Source organism: Pseudorasbora parva, chromosome 16 (assembly GCF_024679245.1).
Source record: "Pseudorasbora parva isolate DD20220531a chromosome 16, ASM2467924v1, whole genome shotgun sequence".
Taxonomy (NCBI): domain Eukaryota; kingdom Metazoa; phylum Chordata; class Actinopteri; order Cypriniformes; family Gobionidae; genus Pseudorasbora; species Pseudorasbora parva.
In genome coordinates, this window is record NC_090187.1 from 34,434,495 (window position 1) to 34,459,794 (window position 25,300).

The following is a 25,300-nucleotide window of genomic DNA, read 5'->3' on the forward strand; positions in this document are numbered from 1 at the left end:
CTTTTGCGCACTGTGCGCCTCAGCATGTGTTGACCCTGCTCTGTGATTTTACGTGGCCTACCGATTCATTGTGGAAGTGATTGGAACACCTGAATGATTTATATATAAATATATATATATATATATATATATATATATATATATATATATATATATATATATATATATATATATTAGATGTTTGATCCAATCATGTTTGATATGAAAATAAATGTTGTTGTTTATGATATGTAATAACTTTTTGACTCATTGTCATGGCACATAGACATATATCTGTGTGTATTTGTTCCCTATGCCTGAATTTATATTTAGTTATAGAGACTATAGTGGGAAGGGGCTCTTTTTTCGATACTGATTAAGACACAAAGCCAATTGTCACCAACAGTAGGCTATACTTCTCTCATAGACTCTCGTACTCTAAGGAGTGTTCAATCCATTTATACATTTAATTCTAAACTTTGAGTCAGCAGGGACACGAGAGGACAGAGGGATGCCCGACACACTAATCTTTTCAATATTCATCAACAGCTTGGCAGTGCTTTTAACTGTATCTGCATATTCACATGGAATTGTGGGAGATGTTGTCCTCTGGGGCTCGGACTGGTGCCGCATCTGCTTTGCTCTTGAGAAGTCATTGAGCGAGTCGAAGTGGAGTCCAGGCAGATGGAATCTTCTTTGCGTTGTCTTAAACTGCTCAGCTCCACAGCATTAAGCATCCTCTCTGTTTAATGAGCGTCTGCACAGCGAGGAGAAGCGCGTCGACGCTCTCCTCGCCTGTCATTAACGTGCCGTCAGAGGGGACACGGGACGGCCTGAAATGGAGAAATAATAGGCAATTTAGCGATGCGTGGAGAGAAGAGGGGGATGAGAGGGAGGGCGGGGTCATCCCTCGTTCTGTTTTTAGGGGATCCTTTCCTGTCATCCCTGCAGAGCCACTGGCGGGTAATGAGGAGTTGCTTGCTGCATAAATAGGCTTAAAATAGAAAGAAGGAATAAATAACTTTAATAGAACAGAATCGGTGATGGGAGGAGAGGGACGAGGTAGGTGGCCCCTGTTCCCTGTCCATCTCACCACAAGCCCTGTCCCTTTGTCCTGCCTTTGTCCTTTTTCCAAACTCATCCATTAAAGGACAACCACTGGACAAGACACTGACTGAGTAGTCAAAAAAGTGTTGTTGTAATTGGTTTGGTTATATCTGTGGTCTTTCTTGGCTTGCCATGTAAAGTTCACACAAGGGGCTCGGAAGTTAGGTTTTTAAGTAGATGTGTTTTAATTAGGTTTCACCATTTGTTCTTAAATTCGATAGAAGTATTTTCTTCTCTGTTGTGATGTGTGTATATATACGAGTGAAACGGCTTATCATACAAGAAAAAAATGTAGGACAGGACTTAAATTTGTCCATTGAGAGCTGATTGGATGTTTGTGGTTTGCTATCGTGATGTCATGTGAGTGACAGGATGTCCAGCCCTCACGCCAGTAAACGCATCTTCAGAAAATAGAAGAGATGTCGCTGCAAGAGAGAAGGGAAGTTATTTGGATTAAAGATTACATGAGCACATTAATTTGTAAAACAGAATTTTGTGTACAGATAAATAATTTATAATGAATACAGTAATATTCCATAAAAAAATAAGATTTTGATTTCATGGTGACTCAGGTATCGAGTCATACGATCTCTGTGAATAATTACCTTTATGATTGCTTCCACTGAAACACAACACAAACTAAAAAGACTAATTTCCATGTGTAAAAAGAAGGGGAAAAAACGAAATAGTGTACCTGTCAAAACTTTGGAAACATAAATACAGTAAAAACAGTAAAATTGTGAAATTTTAATAATTGTTTTCTATTTTAAAAATGTAATTTTAACCTTTGAGGGCAAAGCTGTTTTTTGCTGCTTGCCAAAAAAGTATTTGCTGCTTAATATTTTTTGTGGAAACCACGATACCATTCAAACATTTGTGGTAAGATTAAAATAAAGAGGATGCTCTTTTGATCAAGGATGCATTAAATTGATCAATAGTGACATATTAGTGATATATAGTGATATTTAATAGATGCTTTAATGAATACATGTAATACATCCAAATAAATGCTGTTCATTGGACATTATATTCATCAAAGAATCTGAAAAAGGTATCACTTTTTAACATTACTAATAATAATAACAATTAGAATAGTAATAGAATGATTTCTGAAGGATCATGTGACAGTGAGTGAGTAATGGCTGCTGAACATTCAGCTTTGCTATCACATTAATACATTTAATTTTAAAATATATTCAAATAAAAAACAGTTCTTTTAATTTGAAATACAATTTTGCGATATTAAAGTTTTTACTGTGTTTTTGATTAAATAAATGCAGCCTTGGAGAACATAAGACTTCATATAACTTATTATATTTTATGTCAAAAATGAGTAAAAAAATAAGTGTCATACATTTTATTTCAAATGAATGCTGTTTTAAACTTTCTAAAGGGTCATGAACATGTATTATGGTTTCCACCAAAATATGAAGCAGCACAACTGGTTTCAACATTGATAATAATAATACATTTTTCATTAACACTGAATCAGGATATTAGAATGATTTCTGAAGGATCACATGACACTAAAGACTGGAATAAATTTTGCTTTGTCATAACTGAAATACATTACATTTTAAAATATATTAAAATGGAAGACAGTTATTTTAAATTGTAATAATATTTTACAATTTTACTGCACTGTATTTTTTATCAAATAAATGCTGCCTTGGTGATATTCTCTTTCAAAAATTACAAAAACTAATTACAAAATCTTACTGATTCAAATAGTTTTTTTTTTCAGATAAGAGAGAAGAACATTCTCTCTGTGTGGTTCACTCAAAAAAAATATCAATACTGTTCACTTTATTTAAAAAATCATTTTCATTTAACGCCATTGTAAGGTTTCTCATTCAAACATAATTGTATTGTGTTAAACAGACTTGAAACAGTTGCATTGTAGCTCAACTCAATATTTTTATTTTGAAAGGACATGTTTCAGTTAAGTACAGGCCAAAAATAAGTTAATCCAAAGCAATTATTTTTAGCCACTTTACTTAATCAATTTGAGTTGAGAGTACATAAATGATTTTAGTTGTTTTAAAACTGCATTATAGAAACCAGGGACAGGATTTCCCCTTCCCACCATGCGTTGTACATTACTAGATACGGAGAGTAAATGCTGAAATAAAAGTTATTGTATGCGTTTTTTCATCAAGATGGAAAAAATTATTTCATGTTTTTGTGATTGGGGTGGAAAAAAATCTTATTGGCTAGCCAGAAGATGGTTTTGTTACATCCATGACATAATTGTTATTAGCAGGTTTATAACAATTAATTTCTTTGGGCATGCCATGGATGTAACAAAACCATCTTCTGGCTAGCCAATAAGATTTTTTTGTTAGATAACATTTGTAATTGTTGTAAAAAAATATTGCATTTCACTAAATAAAAATAATCAAATGTTGGAGGCTCCAACTGGCCCCTGATAAAAGGAAATCAGAAGAAAATTGACTCTCGGTTAACAACCGTTTCTAAATGTGAAAGATTCTTAGTAAAAAAAAAAAATCAGTTAAAATGTGCGAAAGTACTTTTAACAACCAACACCTCTTTTCCAGGTGTTTGAACTCAAAGAATAGCGTTTTTTCCTCTTGAATGTGTTGTCTGTGATGCCATGAGACGTGATAATTAAAATGTTTGACAGGTGGGAACGGCAAGACGGTGGGAGTTTGAAACAGTCTAAACTTAAATACATTTTCTGAGATAGCAGTTTTGTTTTAGCTCTCCTCACCTGTGGCTTACCCTCGTTTGAACCGTTACCTCACGAGAACAACAGACAATTAGTAACTTGTGTTTGTGTGTGTGATATAAATCAACAGGCTAAGGTGCACAGCTGTGAGAGAAGGATAACAGGGTTTTATTTCCAACTTGGTGACTCTGATGTGTGGCAGTGGAAGGGAGGGGAAGAGGAAATCGGTGTAATTATTCTCCGCGTGCAAGGCAGCCAGCTGGGGACCCCTTCAACAACATAGGCTAATTTATATCTGCATGGCACTTTCCTGGTTTCTGACAGAGGCCCTCTCTGCTCTCCAGGCTCTCCTGTCCGTACTTCAGGGAGTCCTAGTGCAGCTAGCACACTGCTTATAGACTCCCTCCAATCTCTCACTACTCTGCGGCACTGCTCTGTGAAGAAGCAAGTCATTATGGGAACAGGCGGATGGCACAGATTGAGTAAGTCGCTCTTGGTTCAAATGAACTATTGCCACATGAGACTGAACTTTTGAATAATTGACTTTTAAATGAGAGGTTACGCCAGGTTTTGTTTTTTGCATAGGCAGATTTTTTTATTTTTTTTAAAGAAATCATTCAATCTAAAGAACATTTTTACACAAGAACCTTTTGTGCAGTATAGAAAAGTTCAATGGCTGAATTAAAATAATGATAATTTTGCAGTAAAGTCAAGTCGATTGTGTATTTCGTATTAAAGCCAAAATATGTAATTTTACGCCGCTAGAGGTTGCTTATTTAAAACAATTTTGCAGAGCTTTATTATGCCGCAGACAGCCGCTTCCGCTTCGTTCAGTCATGTGTATGTGGGGAAACGCAGCACTGTTTTATCACATTAGATACATTTGAGTGTGTTAAAAGCGGTTGAAAGTTACACTGTAAAAAAACAATTCAGGTCTCCAATTGAACATTTCCTAGTGACTGATCACATCTGAGTTTTTTAGTTGGTCAAAATGAATTTCTGTTTATTCAATTGCATCAATTCACAGAAATTCAATTCCAGGTCGAATATTCAATGAAAAAGTCACTCCTTCAATCACAAAAACACAAACCGTTCTCATGACAACTCGATAGTACACAACTAACCAACTAACGACATATTACAATTATGACCAGATTAGAGTTCCAAACTAACATTTTACAATTATGACAAGATTAAAGTTATACCGATCACAAAAACACAAACTGTTCTCAAGACAACTCGATAGTACAAGAGCACGATAGTCCAGCTAATGACATAATACAATTATGACTGGATAAGGGTTATATAGATCATGAAAAGAGGAAACAAACATATATTAGGAGCAGGGCCGTGCACAGGGGGGTGGCCCGGTGGTTAGAGCCACTTCCCCTTTGCCCTAATCAGCTAAAGCTCTTGCCCTCTTCCCTTCCTCACCCCCAGGGGATTCCCATAAAAGCCCTCTGTTCCGCTGGCTAAAAATTCTGTGTTTTCCCACTCTCTCCACAGCATCGCTCAAAGTCTTTGGCTGTGTCCGCTCTCTGTGGTGACGAAAGTTACAGAATGTCGTCCCATTAACAGGTATATTACGAACAGCAATCCACATTACAGGCAGGTGTTGATCCGCGGAATTAATAGTTTGGTAGTTTGTTTGTTTCAACATTGCAAACATGGTTTTAAAGCTCCAGCATTGCCAGCGTGTATACTGTATAGGAATATTTAGCTGACAGTTTGTCACTCTTTAAATACTGTATTTCAGATTATAATCAATTTTATGAGTTAATACTAATATCTATAAGATACATCATATTTATGATATTTTATTAAGACCATATTAATCATATAAACCATTTAATAAAGGTAATAAATTCTGTTATAAATATAAATGAGTTGCATCAGGGTGCAATACAAAGAAAAAGTTTATACTTTTGCAAAAGCGGAAAGTTTGCAGTTTATTTTTATTTTGATGAATAAAATAATTAATTATTGTTCAGTAAATATTAAAATGTTAACATAAAAATATTTTTAGAGTACAGAAACTATTTTTAAGTAAATAATCTGAAAACACTGAATGAATGAGATCCCATAATAATTTAATACAGTTTTACAGTAGTAACATCTAGCTAAATATATTTGTATTATATGATATGATTATTATCATATTTCTATTATACATATGATGATTAACTCTAAGGCGGACACCTAACTTAATATGATATTTACCATCATGTCAACAAATGTTAAAGTCATCAGCTGTTCATTATCATGTTAAATATGCCTTTTAAATACCATACTTTTACATATTCTGCTATTAAAAAACAGTTGCTTTATTTACTTTGAACAGAAATCATAAACAAGACCTTAGTCTCAAAATATATTAAATCATTTTAGTGATTCTCATTTGCTACTTAAATCTCCAACAGAAAAAAAATATTTGATCAAATTAGCGCAGAATCAACTTTTTGAAAGCATAATTACAATAACATAAATTAAATTAGCACTAAAGCCTAAAAATTTTATTTACAAAAGGATTGTAAAAGGTTTGTTATTTTAGTTTGTTAGTTTGACACGCCCCTTACTGCTGATTGGCTACAAGTTTGTTATTGGACTCGGCCCGAGTCCGTTTTGTAAAACAGTTTTGAAATAAAAATTGACATATTTTTTCCTATGGAAGATTGCAGCTTTTCAATAAATTATTAATTTGTGCACATAATTATAAAAAAATGACCATTGAAATCTTTAATCAAAATAGCTTCCCCTCCCTCTTGCAACAACATCCTTTCTTTGATGATGCGTTTTCCAGTGTGAGGGTGGGCTAATCTGTCACTCACGTGAGATCGACCAATAGCAAACCACAACGATGCAATGATCCAATCAATTCCCAATGGTCAAAATCAAGTTCCACCCTATAATTCTTCTTTTTTCGAGAAGGCATTTCACTTTGCTAAGTCACAATAGGGAAGAAAAAAGGATTGTAACTTGTTTCATGCCGAATTTAAATCCTTTTGCTAAATAATTATATCCTAACATAGCTGCTAGTTGTAAAATGTTATTATATTCTACTGTTGTAAGTTCAAAATGGCATTGGTATGGAGTACGGTTGTGAACATGCTGAGAATATTGTCGTCTCTATGTGGATTCTGAGCACGGTTTCATATTTTCCTTCCATGTGTATAGCAGCTGTTGATTTGATCTTCCCTTTCAGCAGCTAATTAGAGTCTTTTAGTTCCTGTGAGAAAAGGTCACTTTCTCCCACTGCACAGATGCATTAACAAGCCAAGTATTAATACACTCACCTCCATGTACAGGTCAGACTAGAGCAGACAGCTCCTTCAGTTTAAAACAGCCTTTTCCCTTCGGCCTCTCCCCCCAATTTAACTCTCAATTAACGCTTTTGAAGTTACAGAGTGTGTGTGTGTGTGTGTGTATAACGGAGGCCAGCTAGTACGAGTAAACCTCACTCCTCTGATCTCAAGATATGCTCTAACGACTGACACTAGAGGTTGCAGCCTTTACCCAAGGGGGTAATCTAGCGCTCGGAAAGCGTTCCACCCATAGGGGCGGGCATTGCTAACCAAGCCATCACCTGCTGTTAGCATCCCATTGACATCCCATTCATTTTTGAGTCACTTTGACAGTGAATAACTTTACATTTGAGACGTTTAAAGACTCTATTTGTCCATTGTTTATTTATAAAGAAACACAACAATGCATAAAAGGCTCCATTACATTGTATCTTACACTATTGCCGCATAGAAGCTGTTTTTGTAAAAAATAGGCTAACGATTGCGTCATAACCAACGCGACTCTGTCGCACAGTAGAGAAATTACCAGGAGGAGATGCTCAGAAGCAATCTTTTACTGTCTATGAGGCAGTCGGGAGGACGTGGAGACATAAAGTCCAATAAAGTCAAGGGGGTAGAAGCCCATAGTGAGCCAAAAGCAACAGGACAAAACATTTAAACAACGTAATTCAGATTTCACTTTCCACAACTACTAGAAGACCTACAACTGTCAGACAGGTTGCTCACGTGAAATCTACGTTGTCAAGCTCAGTCTGAGCCTGTGCAGTTTGCTCAGCCATCAGGAAGTGAATGCTTCTAATTCAATTCATTTTCCACCGTTGAAGTCTATGGGATCGATATGTCCATTTCTTTTACTGTTTATGCCTTTACCCTCTTTGTTAGTGTGTCAGACTCTCATGCCGGCAAACTCGGGTTTGAGTCCTGCTTAGAGAGGGTGGTTCGAACAGGAGGGTGTGTGTGTGTGTGTGTGTGTGTGTGTGTGTGTGTGCGTGTGCGTGTGCGTGTGCGTGTGTGCGTGTGTGTGCTGTGTGTGTGCTGTGTGTGTGTTGAATTTTACATTTCTGTCCTTCAGACCCTGTTTACACCTGTCTTTTTGACCAATTTTGATAGATTTTTTTTAATGGAAAGATTCACAACTAAATCACTCATTAATTCACTGCTATGATTCTGCATTATGACAACACGCACACATGCACACAAAAAATGTAAAAGAAAGTTTTCCTTCAGATCTCACTGAGTCTATGTCCTCCATCAGAACTCACTTCTTTCTCCGCTCCTGACAGCTCAATTACAATCCTGGGCAACAGAGGAACTGCTTAACCAGCCTACAGCTGTCCAAAACACACACACTCACAGTTCACATAACATTCACATGTTATCTTCTCTGTTCATTCAATTCATGCAAGCACCCACACAATTACGCAGAGGGCTGTGCTATAAGGTTGTTTTTCCACTGCTCTGGCTCATGCTGTTTTCGTCTTCCCAGCAGTATTGATTTGTCTTTGGTTTGTCTGTAGCAAGTACCTATTCTTGTCACAGAGACACTTAGGTGAACATCCCTTTAATTGCTTCCCATCTATTCTGAAATAAACACTGCCCCAGGGTCCTGTCGCCTTTGCATGGTGAGATTTAGTATGAAGAAAGGACGCAGTGTAGATGTATTTGAAGAATCAAATAAAGTATTTCAAAAAAGTATTTCAACTGTTAAACTGAATTAAATTTTCCATCAAAAATTGCTCCTTTTTACAAGATGTAAAATATGTCTCTGATGTCCCCAGAGTGTGTATGTGAAGTTTTAGCAAACAATATCTCACAGATCATGTTTTATAGCACTTTTTGGGGGTGAGCAAAAACACACCATTTTTGTGTGTGTTTCTTTAAATACAAATGACCTGGTGCTCCCTGCCTGTTCTTTCAAGAAGAGGGCGGAGCTTCAATTGTTGAAGCCGAACATGTCAGAAGGGTGTTCAGTTCGAACCAGACTCGGATAACAATGCCTACAGAGCCAGAGAATATATCTGCTCCATGGAGATAGAACAGGTATAGTTAAGTTTAATTCTGGTTTTAACTTATGTTAAAACTTATGCAATCTTGCTTGTATCCACTATTAGTACAAGCATGTTCTAGCGCAGTGTTTCCCAACCCGGGTGCCGCGGCTCCCTGCGGTGCTGTCTGCTGTGAGTAGGGGTGCCGTGTTAAAGGTGCCGGCATGCACTTGCACCGCGGTTCAACTCACATCTGATGACGTATCTTTAATATGGACTGTAACATGACAATAATGCTTTATGTATGTTTCTGTTGATGGATACATGTGCTGGCTCCTCAGTGATACATTACAACAGCGATAATAAAAGAAAAACGTGGCAAAACAGTCTTTCTTAGTAAACTTTGTTCAATGCATGCGAGTGCTGCCGTATGTTCGAATATGACCAGTCATTTTTGCCTTCATCCCATGCGCGTAGTGCCAGAAGACGCGAGTGAGAACTCGCGGGCACTGTGAGAAGATCTGTCTCTGTGCACTCATCCGAAAGCGTGCACACGTCTCACAGCGCCCAAATATTGAGGTCTCTTTCAAGTCTTGCACTTGAACGGATAAACTCACACAAAAAGTATGCCAACATGTCCATCTTGATAAGTATCCAAGTATATGCCTTAAGTGAACTGTATACACACACAGTCGATAAAGATGACGCATATCCGTGCATTAGGTCTTAAAGGGGCAGTATCCTTTACTGTTGTCTGTTTAATGTCAAACAAAAGATAAGGACATCCCTCACTGCTCTTGAATGAATAGCTTTTGTAAGTTTAATAAGGATTAATTTTAATTTAAAATGCAGTTATTTTACATTTGATTATTCAATTTTATTCAGTTTCTGGACCTAAAATCTAATGTTAGACCTACCTAAGAAAACCTGAAAAGCATTGTTTATTTTATCGGTATCTTTGCTTGATAGTATTTATTTGTGCTGCTGCTTGTATTTAAGTTATTTGTTCTTTATTTGTTATTTTCTTAATTTTTATTTGACAGCAGTCCTTTTTTCCCTGAACTTAGCAAATACAGAACCGTATTAAAACAGTGAAAACCTTAAACCGCGATGCAAACCAAACCGTGAGCAGTCTGTACCCTTACCCCCCTATTGTAACGTATGTGATGGGGTGCCACAAAATTTTGAAAATTTTTAAAGGGTGCCATGACTGAAAAAAGGTTGGCAAACACTAGCGGACCCTGTCCGAATGATGGCCAAAACTTTACTCATGAGTTTTATGAGGTTTATTGTTCATCGCACAAAAGATGAAGCATCTGTTTTAACTTCAGAAAATTACTGTAGCTGAATAAAACACAGTACAAGAAGTGCGCATTAAAGTATTATCCATAAACTTTCTCTCTCCCTTGCATTATAAGCATACACAGAAAATTACAACAACAAAAAATTCCTTACAACTAACAGTAAACGAATATATACATACTGTACGCATTTAGGGTGTGCTTAATAAACTGGTAAACTTTATATCCATAAAACAACCTTCATAAAGTGTGCATTCTCCCTTTTATTACTTCCATGACCAGTATCGCTCTGGAGACTATACGCTGGTTTACGAATAGTTTGTACTGAGCTTAAACTTTTTAGCAAAACCTGCCTGAATTAGCCAATCAGCAGGTAAGAGGCGTGTCTACTATTGATGGTGAGAAGTGCGTTCGCTCTCGCTCTGTGCACGTCATTATTCAAAACACACGAGTCACACATGACGGACATTAGCCAAGAACTAGCCTAATATATGCTCCTTGACTATGCTCGTGTGTCATGTTCACTTGTTAGTCCATTTGCGATCGCATTGTGGCTCACTTCAGCAATGATAAAGACCCGTTCATTTCCACACCATATGGAGCGTCTAAATCTCCTCACGTGTGCTTCAAGCATCAGCTCACACAATGTCTCCGACAAGTAAGATACTATACTCCTAATATATGTTTGTTTACTCTTTTCATGATCTATATAACCCTCATCCAGTCATAATTGTAATATGTCGTTAGCTGGACTGTCGTGCTCGTGCTATAGAGTTGTTCATGAGAACGGTTTGATCGCTATCTCTAATCTTGTCATAATTGTAATCTGTCGTTAGTTGGACTGTCGGCTCGTGCTATAGAGTTGTTCATGAGAACAGTTTGTGATTTTTGTGATCGCTATGACTCTAATCTTGTCATAATTGTAATATGTCGTTAGCTGGACTGTGTGCGTGTGTACTATCGAGTTGTTCATGCGAATGGTTTGTGTGTTTTTGTGATTGCTGTAGCTCTAATCTTGTCATAATTGTAATATGTTCGTTAGCTGGACTGTCTTGCTCGTGTACTATCGAGTTGTTCACAAGAACGGTTTGTGTTTTTGTGATAGAAAGGATGACTTTTTCATTGAATATTCGACCTGGATTAGATACACAGAGATTCTGCCATAGGTGTTGATGCCTCTGGGTTTACGTATGTGTGGGGCGGAGCTATCAAAATAGGGGCGAGACCCTTTTGGGGGTAGGGGCGTGTTTGTTTTGGTAATTTGAAATACCAACAATGGTTACCAGATAGCACTTACCCCACCTTTAAGTCATATAATTGAACTGTTAAATTGCCATATAGCTCTCAAACAGAATATATTTTAAAGTGTTATGCATTGGTAAGGGTGATTTCATCATGGTTCTTGTAGTGCTGTGCTGCCAATGTCAGTGCTTTCAACGCCAAAATTAATCTACAGCAGTCAGGTGGTATAAGTAAGATCTTTGCAAGTTGTTTATGTTCATTAGTTTTGTAATGTTATGTGCTTTGAGACATAAGGTAATTTAACGCCGTCTCTTATCTTGTGACACTTTGCTGTGTGCATTTACACTTACCTAAAGGATTATTAGGAACACCTGTTAAATTTCTCATTAATGCAATGATCTAATCAACCAATGGCACAATCTAATCTAATCACATGGCAATTGTTTCAATGCATTTAGGGGTGTGGTCCTGGTCAAAACAATCTCCTGAACTCCAAACTGAATGTCAGAATGGGAATGAAAGATGATTTAAGCAATTTTGAGCGTGGTTGTTGGTGCCAGACAGACCGGTCTGAGTATTTCACAATCTGCTCAGTTACTGGGATTTTCACGCACAAGCATTTCTAGGGTTTACAAAGAATGGTGTGAAAAGGGAAAAACATCCAGTATGAGGCAGTCCTGTGGGCGAAAATGCCTTGTTGATGCTAGAGGTCAGAGGAGAATGGGCCAACTGATTCAAGCTGATAGAAGAGCAACTTTGACTGAAATAACCACTCGATACAACCGAGGTATGCAGAAAAGCATTTGTGAAGCAACAACACGCACAACCTTGAGGCGGATAAGCTACAACAGCAGAAGACCCCAACTGGTACCACTCATCTCCACTATAAATAAGAAAAAGAGGCTACAATTTGCACAAGCTCACCAAAATTGGACAGTTGAAGACTGGAAAAATGTTGCCTGGTCTGAAGAGTCTCAATTTCTGTTGAGACATTCAGATGGTTGAGTCAGAAAGTTTGGCGTAAACAGAATAAGAGCATGGATCCATCATGCCTGGTTACCACTGTGCAGGCTTGTGGTGGTGGTGTAATGGTGTGGGGGATGTTTTCTTGGCACACTTTAGGCCCCATAGAGCCAATTGGGCATTGTTTAAATGCCACGGCCTACCTGAGCATTGTTTCTGACCATGTCCATCCCTTTATGACCACAATGTACCCATCCTCTGATGGCTACTTATAGCAGGATAATGCACCATGTCACAAAGCTCGAATCATTTCAAATTGGTTTCTTGAACATGACAATGAGTTCAATGTACTAAAAACCAACATTTCTAAAGAATGCTTTCAACACCTTGTTGAATCAATGCTACGTAAAATTAAGGCAGTTCTGAAGGCGAAAGGGGGCCAAACACAGTATTAGTATGGTGTTCCTAATAATCCTTTAGGTGAGTGTATATGTTTTGGAGGACGGTGGTTTGGAGATGCTCTGAAAGGAAGGAGGGATCTTATACTTTTCAAAGCTGGCTTGCTATTACTAGCCTATCCAGAAGTGACATGTGATGGCCAAGTATGGTAACCCATACTTGAAATTTGACCTCTGCATTTAACCCATCCATGTTAGTGAACACACACAATAGGAGTAGTGAACACACACACACACACACACACACACACACACTGCAAACTGTGGACACACACCCGGTACACTGGCAGCCATGCGGTGGCACCTGGGAAGCGATTGGGAGTTAGGTACCTTGCTCAAGGGCACCTCGGTCATTTCCTGCCAGTATTGAGAATTGAATCTGCAACCTTCCAGTCTGACTGTCTAACCATTAGGCCACGACTGAAATTACCTACCCTACCTTTAAGTCTAATAATTAATGTTTTGTGAGCAGTAGGATAATCACTCTCTCTCTATTTAGTTATGAGAAAGAACCATATTTGTATGCACAGTCACGAAGAGCCAAAGCACAAGCAAAACAGTGTTTTTCTGCAGATTCATGCAAAAAAAAATTGGCTCACTAAAATGTAAGTTTCTCATTTTTTACTTTTTGTTTATTGAACTGTTATATTTATGCAAACTATATGTTATATTAATCGCAAATAAATATTTAAAAAGGAGAGTTTTTATTTGCACATGCTGTTCACTGGTGAAAACATCACTCTCTAAACATTGAATATATCTTGTATAATATATTTCCTCATGTGGAAAAGGATTATTGAATATTTCTTTGTGTGTTTCCTCGCGTGGAAAAAGATTTGCTGGCATTGCTGTTATTATTTCATTCTCACCAGCATCAGGATCTTTACACCTTTTGTTAGAGTTTTAGATGGAGTGAATCAGGTGGAATGACAGCAGCGGCAAAGTAAATCCGAACCATTTGAGCTGCAGTGAGGAAAATCTTTAAAACAAACATGGTAACTGCTAACAGACAGAGAGAGTGATTGAGTGAGGATGATGGAAAAGAGGTATGAAAAGAGATAAAGAGAAGGGGGGTGGATCAAACGAAAGACATGGATGAGAAATTAAATGAGATGAAAAGATCTGCTCTGAGGTGTAACAAAGAGAACAGTTGGACATTTTTGAGAGTTTAATCCTGTTTGCCGACATCTGGTGTTTCAATAATATATGTTTAATATTTAAAAGCTGTAAATATCATTCTAGACATCTGAGGGAAACATAAAGTGAGATTTACTGTTCAGAAGAACTTGTTTCTCTACAAGCACGTTGAAAAACTTAATTTGGAAAAGACTGCATAATTTGCCATCCCTCCATCCCACAGCATCCTCCACCCGATGCAGGTGCAAGCGGTTTTATCATATTTCTCTCATCTGAGTCTTTCTCTCTAGTTGATTTCTGAAGAAAACCTTGTTGTATGTGTTATTTCTTAAACGGTAGTATTAGAGCGAGCACACACACAATACAGCAACCAAATAATTCAAACTTCGGATATCCTTGATATATCAATCTCTTGGGGGCATGAGAATATGCATAATATAATATAGCACTGCTGCTTTCCCCCAAAACTCCCTAGGTGCCTGGTTGTGGGTAACATCATTAATGTAGGAGCTGATGGAACAGATAAATGAAGTGGTTAATCTCTGTCAGATTATTGTTGTACCCCCCACATAGCCTGCCACCTCCTTAAAACCAGCACACGCATGCATAAATCCTGAATATACTAATTTTACCCTCAGTGCTGATGACTTACAATAGGTTATGTCGTGGCATTATTATTTTCTTTTTATCAGAACCACAAAGGACACTGATTATCTCTTCATCACAGCACCTGTTATTGGTTGACATATATTAGGCAGCATGTGAACATTTTGTCCTCAAAGTTGATGTGTTAGAAGCAGGAGAAATGGGCAAGCGTAAGGATTTGAGCGAGTTTGAGAAGTGCAAATTGTGATGGCTAGACAACTGGGTCAGAGCATCTCCAAAATGGTAGCTCTTATGATGGGGTGTGTAGTATCTGCAGTGGTCATTATCTATTAAAAGTGGTCCAAGGAAGGAACAGAGATGACCTAGCGACAGGGTCATGGGCGGCCAAGGCTCATTGATGCACGTGAGGAGCAAAGGCTGGCCCGTGTGGTCTGATCAAACAAACGAGCTACTGTAGCTCAAATCGCTCAAGAAGTTAATGCTGGTTCTGATAGAAAGGTGTCAGAATACACAGTGTTTCGCAATTTGCGGAGTATGAGACTGCAAAGCCGCAGACCAGTCAGGGTGCCCACGCTAACCCCTGTCCACTGCCGAAGCACCAAGCACGTGAGCATCACAACTGGACTATGGAGCAATGGAAGAATGTGTCCTGGTCTGATGAATCACGTTTTCTTTTACATCAGGTGGATGGCTGGGTGAGTGTGCGTCGCTTACCTGGGGAACACATGGCACCAGGATGCACTATGGGAAGAAGGCAAGCCGGCAGAGGCAGTGTGATGCTTTGGGCAATGTTCTGCTGGGAAACCTTGGGTCCTGTCATCCATGTGGATGTTACTTTGACACGTACTACCTACCTTAGTATTGTTGCAGACCATGTACACTCTTTCACGGACACATTATTCCCTGGTGGCTGTGGTTTCTTTCAGCAGGATAATGCCCTCTGCCACAAAGCAAAAATGGTTCAGCAATGGTTTGAGGAGCACAACAATGAGTTTAATGTGTTGACTGGCCTCCAAATTCTCCAGATCCAATCACGAATCTGTGGAATGTGCTGAACAAACAATTCTAATCCATGGAGGCCCCACCTCGCAACTTACAGGACTTATATGATCTGCTGCTAAAATCTTGGTGCCAGATACCACAGCACACCTTCAGGGCTCTAGTGGAGTCTGTGCCTCAACGGGTCAGGCCTGTTTTGGCAGCAAAAGGGGGACGAACACAATATTAGGAATATATAATATTAGGTTATAATGCGATGCCTTATAGGTGTTGATGCCTTTTATAAACGTTGGGGGACAGCTCTTTCACCATATGAAATCAGCATGACCTTACCATCACATAAAATCCTAAAACTGTTTCTCTATGTTGAATTCCACAGGGCGCAATATAACCTCTATAGCCTCCCATTATTGCAAGCTTCCATTAACTGTTAATAGGCAGTCAATAATCAGTCAGTTAAGTTAACTGCACGTGGATGTGCAAGCGTATTTGTTTTCATAGATTATTAATTTCCATCAGTACAGAATTGCACACCTGTGTGCCATAAATATCTCTCTCACACACACTTTGTTCACCCAGGTAAGAATGATCTGTGCACCCCTAATTATCCCTGAGCTCTCAAAGCTGAGAGAGGGCTATTTTTGTTGATTGCTGGGGGGAAAAGACTGTCCATCCAATCAAAGCCATCCACGCTTTCTGCCCGCCATGTTGAGGAGTTAAATGTCATGAATTCTTAATGCTTAATGAGCCCATCAACCCTTGAGTAAAAGTCCTCTGTAGTGCTTTTGCTAATTGGCTCCAGTGGCTGCTCTTCCATGCTGAGCTGGACCCTGAGAAGAGGAGGAAATAACAGAAGGAAAAACAGGCGAGAGGGTCTGTTTTGGGAAGGGGGTCTGAGATGAGTGGGTCGGTTAGGTCGAGTGGTCTGGAACGAGTGTTGATGGTTTGAGTGACACAAATTCGCGTGCAAATTTCCCTACCACTCTGCTGCTCTTATCCTTACAGAGTATGGCACTTAAAGGTAGGGTAGGCAATGTTTTTCATAAACACTTCTTTGCTATCCTTCACATTCTGATAGCAATTAATAATAGAAGAAAATGTACATGTATCTTCTATGGAAGTCCTAGAACCAAAAAAATATCTGACTGCATTTTTAGGATGTTCTGTCTGCCTGTCAACATATATGTATTTCATGCAGACTTCACATGCCGTTCAGTAAGGCTATGCAGAGTGTTTGACCTCAGTCACTGAGTGCCCCCAAAAGAGTTCATCCTGAACCAAACCAACAAGCTTATGCTGCATTCACACCATAACTACCATAATTAAAAGATGCCAACTGTGACGTTTTACTTGGAGATGTTTTTGTCTTAGACTGGGATTTACATGTCTCTTTGGCAATGCTAAAATGAACTTCTGGCAATCAGGTGGTATAAGTCGGTGCTCTTTAAAGGAACACAAGGACATTTTGAGACTTTAGCTTATTCATGGTATCCCCAGAGTTAGATTAGTCCTTACATACCATTCCCATCTCTGTGCATGTCATGATTCTGCTGACGCACCCACCTAGCTTTGCACAAAGACTGCTCCATCTAGCCTACTGCTCAATAAGTGACAAAATAACGCCAACATTTCCTTTTTACATGTTGTCATGTGTATAGTTACATTGTCTACTAAGACCGACGGAAAATGAAAAGTTGCAATTTTCTAGGTCAACATGGCTAGGAACTATACTCTTATTCCTGCGTAATAATCAAGGAACTTTGCTGCCGTAGGGCTAGGATTTCAAAGCGAGCTTGCTATTGCTAGCCTCTCTGAAATAGCCAACACACTTTTTAATTGGGGGGTGTTGTTATTTTGTCTTAGCCTAGAAATCCCTAGCGGCAGCAAATCTTATCTGCCGCGAGTGTCATCTAGCAACTCTCAATACAGTTCTGAGCTGTAAAAGCCAAACTCTGGTCGGGCCAAACACATTGTGTATAGAGTTGGTGGGCAGAGCTTAACATAATGGCTGCCGAGTTGCGCTTGCGTGCTTCTAGTAAACACAGAAACTGGCGAACGGCGGTCTTTCGAATCAGCTTTGACCGCGACTCTGGAAGACTTGGAGTTAAGCTTTTCTCTGAGAAAAGAACAGAACGGCACTGAAGTCATTCTTAAAAAGGGGAAGATGTGTTCGGAGTTTTGCCGACCGGATACGGCGAAAGTTTAATCTGTCAACTAGCTCTGCTTCACCTTCGTTGGTCTGGTTGGTTGTAGCGCTATCCAATTGCGTGCACGCCGTGCAGAGGGAGTTTGATAGACAACCGTTTATCCCGCCCCTTGGATTGAGCCCTGTCTATGGTGAGTTTCCAGACCAAACATCTTGATGTGGGTCTTGTCAGGCTAATTTTGTCTTGTATTCACCTTTAACTCATGGTTTCTCAGTAGAATTCATATAAATTGTTAATGTGAATTATATCGCTAACATTACAGAATAGCATGGGCACAATGTAACGCAGTGTAACAACATGCTCCACATGTGCAACTGGGATTTTAAACTCGGCTAGTGTCTTCTGTTGGTTAGATCAGCATTAAAGAACTATCTAAACAGATAGGAAATTAAAATAATAGCAGTTTTGCCTCTTTTATATAACACTAAAAACATGATCAAAAATGTATTTCAGTAAGAAATTTACTTTTGCTGGTTCAATAAATGTTCAGTGATATCTTCCAAAGATTTTTTAATTTTGCCTATTTTTTTCTTTATATAGTGTTGAGATGGCAGCTATTAAAAACACTAAGTTTTGTCATTCTGACATGTGTGTAACATTTTAAACCATGTGTGTTACCCCTCACTCCTATTATATCAGAAGAAAAACAGCAATGCAGTGAAAAATAGCTTGTTACACTAAAAGCTGCTGTTTTGATAACCTGTTAGAGCTGTACGTCTCCGCTTTTACAGCAGTTCAGCGAGCAATCGGCAATCACTCTCTCTGTGCTTAACTCAAAACCTGTCATGTGAAGTGGTATGATATCCATAAATGAACATGCTTTAGTTCCTTTTGGTTATTCATTTTCATTTATTCTGTCCACCTGCAGTTCACAGAGGGGTGTCACTCTGGAGCAGTGTCAGGTTTAAAAAAGCCATCTACGATATTAAAAGCTACACGGTGGGGTTAACATATAAGACGGCCGAAACCAAATGGATGAATGCGAAATACAATGAGCGAGTAGGAGTTTAGAGAAAAGGGATGGAGTGAAAAATAAAAAGGGTAGGGTGGGGTTGGCGTGTTAGAATAGGTAACATGAGGACTTTTACTTCTCATTCCGGCGACTCCCCTGCACGCTCATTGACGAGTGCGCACCGTCGCCGCCTCCCCTGCCGTCCGTGGCCGGCTTCCTCTAACCACTGCAATTGGCGTGAGCAGCGAGCAGGCACACACCGTCCTCCCCTCCCCTCCCTCACCTGCGAGCACTGTGCCATTCCCAGCAACGCTGCCAATTACCTTCCAGCTCAGCTGCCAGATCTAAATCTGTGGCTGAGGAGAAGAGGCATGTCTGCTGATTCAGCCCCTGCAGAGCCTTTACTCCCTGAGCACAGGATGCAGGGTGGGCCGCCACTGGTGGATGTCTGACTCCCTCAAGAGTGAGGATACCATCCCAAAGTCTAACCTTCCCACGTCACTCTAACACCCACCTCAGGCTGTTTGCTACTCTGTGAATATCGATTGGATCGAGATAATCATGTTGTGGATGCTGGATTCACAGCTCCATGCAGCTTCATCCTCAACTGTTTTTGGTTGAGGTATGTTGCTATATTTGCTTTATTCCCATGTTAGAACAGAGTAAAGATGATGTGTTTAGGGGCTAATGTAGAGCCACACCTCATTAGGTGAAAACGAGGTGTAAGAATGTTCTGCGATCTGCGTTGGTGTGCTGCAATTCATTTTTCCCCTAAATGTCTTTGACAAAGTTTAAAAGACTCTCACATAATTCAGCTCATTTCTGAAGATCTTATAATGACAACCAAAAGTATGAAGACAGGAGTTCTTTAGTTATTAATAAAGAATGTTTGAAAACAACTAAAATCGAGAAAATTTGACTGAATAATTAAAATATAAGAAAATAAACATTATACAACATACATAAACAAAAAAACTTTACATCTCAACACCAAAGGCAATGAAAAAAATGTTTTCAACCTAGAGTTCAATAAGTATACAGGTGATTTAAAAAAAACTTGACATTTCATTTTTTTAAGATCTAAAAATATTTAAATCTAAAATATTTCTCTAAAAGCTCAACTAGTGGGTCACAAGAAAAAAACTAATGCTAATTAATCAAATGCAACTAACCATATAATCATGCATAGTTCTTAGAAAAGCTAAATAAATAGCCTTATCAACTTTTAAAAGGAGGAACACAACATTTGCAATGTGTTTTGATGACAGTATTTAGCTCCAATTCATCTGTCACCTAATATGGATAAACCTAATATTAGGCTGGTATCAGATGTCTACTATTGTTAATACATTTATAAAATGTTTCATTTTCCTACTCATCCTGTCGTGTTAATCAATTTCCATTGTGAAGAACCGTTGGGCCTATTGAATGTATTAGGACCGTGTATACAACTTGATGCCCATTATAAAATCTGGGTTTGAAGCAGGACCAACTAAAGCAAAAGTAGTTGAAGTGTGATGTCAAATGTCAAAAACAAAACCACATGTAGTTCCACTGCAATTGGTACTTTCACTCCAATAAGCGTTTACCAGGCGTAGTGTGACAATTTACTTTTTATCAACAGGCGTCCTGCTGGGAAAACCAAGTACAATTTCTCTAGAATCTTATGAGCCTGTTCTTGTACGGGATGCTGAGGACCGCCTGAAAGACCCTATTTGTCTCCCTAATCTTACTCGAAATAACATTTGCATTCAGCCAGCTGCCTGTAATAAAGGCTGGCAGTTATGAGGCCTCATTCCATGCATTACCATTAATCACAATTAAATAGAGCTTAGCGCTTGTCACATGAATATTTACAGTTTGGCCGGGGCCATCTCACACTGTAAATTCATAAATCATTTGGCCAGATTATGGAATTTATGGCTGTTTTATTATTCATGATCTGCCTTTTATGTGGTGTTATATTTATTTCCCTCTCTACCGGACGGGCACGTTGAGCTGGGTTTAGTGGGCTGTCCATCACACCTGTCACACACACATCTGGGCTGTCACAGTCACACACCTACAGGGACAACACACTTCTCTGGTCACTCTCTTGTTTTAACTATTGTACGTCAGTATTCTGTACACCACTGCATGTCGGAGAAGCAAATTAGATTTTTCTGCCATAGTGTGCATGTGTGTGTGTGTGTTTGGCCGCCTCTTAAAATAATCGAATCAGTCTTCTGCTGTTTCATGTTCTCGAGAGCTCCCTTCGGTGGTCGGGCCCAAAATGCTTGGAGGATTCACACAGCTCCAGTTGGACATGTGACATGGCATCACTACCCCACTAGCTTTCCCTTTATATTCAACAAAAAGCAGCAGGTGGCTTTGCCTTGTATTCCTATAAGAGAGACTGTGAAGTCACCACCCACCTCCTTCTTTTCTCACTCACAATGGGACTGAGATAGCAAGTGGAAGATCACAATAAAAGATTCTGAGGAAAAAGAGTGAAAACCGCTAATTAAAAACCGCATTTTTTTTCTGCTCTCATTTATTATACTCACCTTTATTCTTGGAGTAGCTGACATACTTTGTTAACTGCCACCCCCCTTTATGATCATATGTGAAACTTAAATAATTGTAATACATGAATGCTTTGGAAAACAGACCAATGGTTGGACTCTTTTTAAAGAAGACAGAGTATTGAAAGTGTAAAAAAGCTCTAAAAGTTTAAAGCTGCAGTCCATTACTTTTTGTTTGTTGTTACAAATGATCGAAATTTCAAAGCACGTACATAACCAGCCAGTGTTCAAAACTGTCTCTTTACATTAGGCCAATTCATAATGGTGAGCTTGTAATAATGTGTGTAATTTGAGTGGTACTGGTGGATTTTCCGTGGCCTTTGCATCATGTCACGTCTCTGTATACATAAAGGAGGAGTCCGGGCTAGTTGGCTCTGGCATGTGAGGAACATTTACAGCCTTTTTCTCACAGCAGCCGGAACAATTCAATTTATCATTTTGATGGCAGATTGTTGTCCAGAAATGTCCAAACGACAATCATCAGTGACAACTGGAGATTCACCCGTAGTAAAAAGCAAAAGATTAGACTGTACATAAATTGAAATCTAACGAGAATACACACTAAACACAGGTAGTCACACAATACTGATGTTGTTAACATTAACAATTTGAGAACAAAGTATAACACTAATAATCATTTGCACAGTTTGATGTGATATTCTCCCTCGCTAAGAATCACTTATTTTAAAATAAAAATCACGTTCGCGGGGCCACTGCGGTGCAATCGAAAAAGGCACTTTCACGATTAAAGGGGCAGGCCCCCAACACCCACCCCTGTTCCGTCACAATATCACTTCTATCCGGGGTGGCCAGGTCTGTGCAGCAAAACCCAATGGCCAATCAAAAATAGCCCTATGTGATTCTCTCTGTCGAGGGTTGGATCAGCGGGAAAACCACAGGCTAGGAAACACCGCTTCTGGACTCATGGCCAAATACAGAACCTTGATTCTCAGACCTTTCCAATAATATGCAGCTTGTCAGAAAAAGACTTAATTCTAAAATAATGCATTAAACATGACACCGCCCACATTTTTTAAACCGCTTCCATGATAAGGAAATGTCCAGTTTCCAAATGGTTTTCACAAGATGAATGATACCTATTTTATGATGGTTTCTAAAAATTTGTCAAATAGGGGGAAAGGCAATAAGTGCTACCAGGACGCTGACAGTTAACAGGTTAAGGCAGAGATTTGCCTGAGTTTGATTCCCGTGATTAACAGCTGATTCAGCCGTTGACCTGTGCTGTGCACAGCTGTGTCCTGAGCCCAGCCAATCAGAGCTTAAGTGGACCATGTGTTCAGGGTCAAGACAGACCGGGCCCAGCGGCCGAGAGGCCACCAGCTGCCTTCAGCTTGAGAGCCAGCCAGAGAGACAGCCTGCACTGTGTCCTTAATGAATGCCCTATAGCAGGTAATGCCCAACTTACAATGGTCCATTTACAATCTTGCTGAACAAATCTTTTGCTTTTGGTTTTATTATAAATTACTGTTTTGTTTTCTGTATGCAAATGAGGAGAATTTTGGAAAGAAGATTTGGCAAATGCATTAGTCCTGTTTTGTTATTGTGTACACACAGATGTGATTCATAATGTGCATAAGAGGGGGTATGAGGAGTGTGAGTGTGTTTGTGTGTTTAGGTACCAACTGCCTGGCAGAATGTCAAAATCATAACAGCAGCATTAAGTAATATTTTGCACACAAACTGATCCGTGCCTTCTTCTTAAATAGTAGTTTTGCCAATATTTCAGATGCGTGTGTCTATATGGAGGAAAGACAGCTTGGTATCATAGATATTACAGTCACTCTCCCCATCTCCTACTGGATGGACACACTTTCCTTTTCCTGTACTGTTTAACACTACATCTCTTCTCTGTGAACTTTAATAAAAAACTGTATTCCCCTGATCTGTGCGTCTGGACTCCAAATAATGAAACATATCGATCTGTGAATTGCATCTCGCTCAATACACACATTGCAGCTGGAAGGGAATCGAGGCAGACGTGGTCCAAAATGCATGTGGAGAGACAGAGAGAGAGAGTGCACCATCTAGTGGTTATAAAACAAACACTCATGACAAATGATAGCTTGGTGGACAAATAATAAAAGTACAAAAATACACCTTTGAGCCTTTAAAAAGACTGTGCAGTAAGACAGATTTTTTTGTTGTTGTTTCTTATGTTATTGGCAGGTTTTTTAAATATGTATATATAATCCCACCAGCCACGTTATTAAACATAGCTAGTACCAGGTTGGACCTTCAGACCCTCTTGCCTTCAGAACTGCTTTAATTCTTTGTGGCATAGATTCAACAAGGTGCTGCATTCCGCTGAGATATTGACTTGATTGTATCTCCCAGTTGCTGCAGATCCATGATGTGACTCTCCGGTTCCACCACATCCCAATTTGGAGCCATTTGAGTATCGAGAACTCATTGTCACGTTCAAGAAACCATTTTGAGAAGATCTGAGCCTTTGTTTTTTGCTTCATGCTGCATTGATACAAGGCAGGGTGGATCCACACCTGTTTACACCCAAGTCTGACATACCATCTGAATGTTGCAGCAGAAATCAAGACTCATCAGACCAGGCAACATTTTTCCAATCTTCTACTGTCCAACTTTGGGGATCCCGTGTGAATGGTGTCCTCAGGTTCCTTTTCTTATGTGACAGGAGAGGCACCGGTGTGTTCTTCTGCTACTGTTGTTCATCTGCTTCAGTGCAGTGTTTGACGTGTTGTGTATTCAGAAATGCTCTTCTGCAGACCTTGGTTGTAACGAGTGATATTTGAGTTACTGTTGCCTCTAAGCCCTAACTAGTCTGGCCACTGTCCTCTGACATCAACAAGGCATTTCCACCCACAGAACTGCAATCACTGAAGATTGTCTCTTTGTTAGTTAATTCTCTTTAGCCATATGGTTGTGTGTAAAAATCCCAGTAGGTCAGCAGTTTCTGAAATACTCAAACCGTCTCAAAAGTCTGGCACCAACAACCATTACAGGTTCACTTAAGTTTGAACTTTAGCAGATCGTATCGTATTGACATGTCTACACGCCTAAATGCATTGAGTTTCTGCCAATTGACATGTATACACGCCTAAATGCATTGAGTTTCTGCCATGTCTTTGGCTGATTAGATATGTGTGTTTACATGCAGTTGAACAGGTGTACCTAATAAAGTGGCCAGTGAGTGTATAATGAGCATTATGCCACAATTGCTGTTGATTAAGGCTAATTTGTATTCAATATTAATTTATTACTTGCAGTATATGTTCCAAAATGGATGTGATGTTGGTCTAACTTGTGTCAGGTTTAATTTCGATTTGCTTTTAAGAATTATACAGAATTTTAGATTGAAAATACACATCTACAAGATGTAGCCTGAATGTGGGCCAACACTTTATTGCTGTCTGTGGTATGACACATGCAGTGTTTGGAAGTAACTAGTTACATTTAATGGCATGACATAATTTCATTACAAGATAAGTGTAGTTACTGAGAAAAAAAAAGTGTAATTAAATTACAGTTACTTGATGGAAATATTAATGATTTCAAAGGGGGACATGTTTTTGTGAAAAGCTAGGTTATGCTGAATAATATTAATTTGTTGTTTGCCTGTTACTAGGCCGTCTACTATAAAGAAGTGATATTCTGATGCTTTTGATTTTCGTTTTCATTTGCAGCACACATCTGCCAATAAGCTGAAAGCTCAAAATTGCCGCCATGGTGAGTGATAAAAATGTGTTGCAGTGCTGAACATGATAAAATAATTTCATCCAGAAATCAAAAAGGGCACAAATATAACAGTTTGGTAA

General features: G+C 39.0%; 1 long non-coding RNA gene across 1 annotated transcript; it reads left to right on the top strand.

Annotated features, from left to right (window-relative positions):
* Positions 1–3,909: 3,909 nt before the first annotated feature.
* Positions 3,910–23,964, top strand: LOC137043490 (uncharacterized). The gene is made up of 3 exons (XR_010898496.1): positions 3,910–4,257; positions 5,282–5,353; positions 23,847–23,964. It is a non-coding gene; the product is annotated as an uncharacterized lncRNA (long non-coding RNA).
* Positions 23,965–25,300: the final 1,336 nt, after the last annotated feature.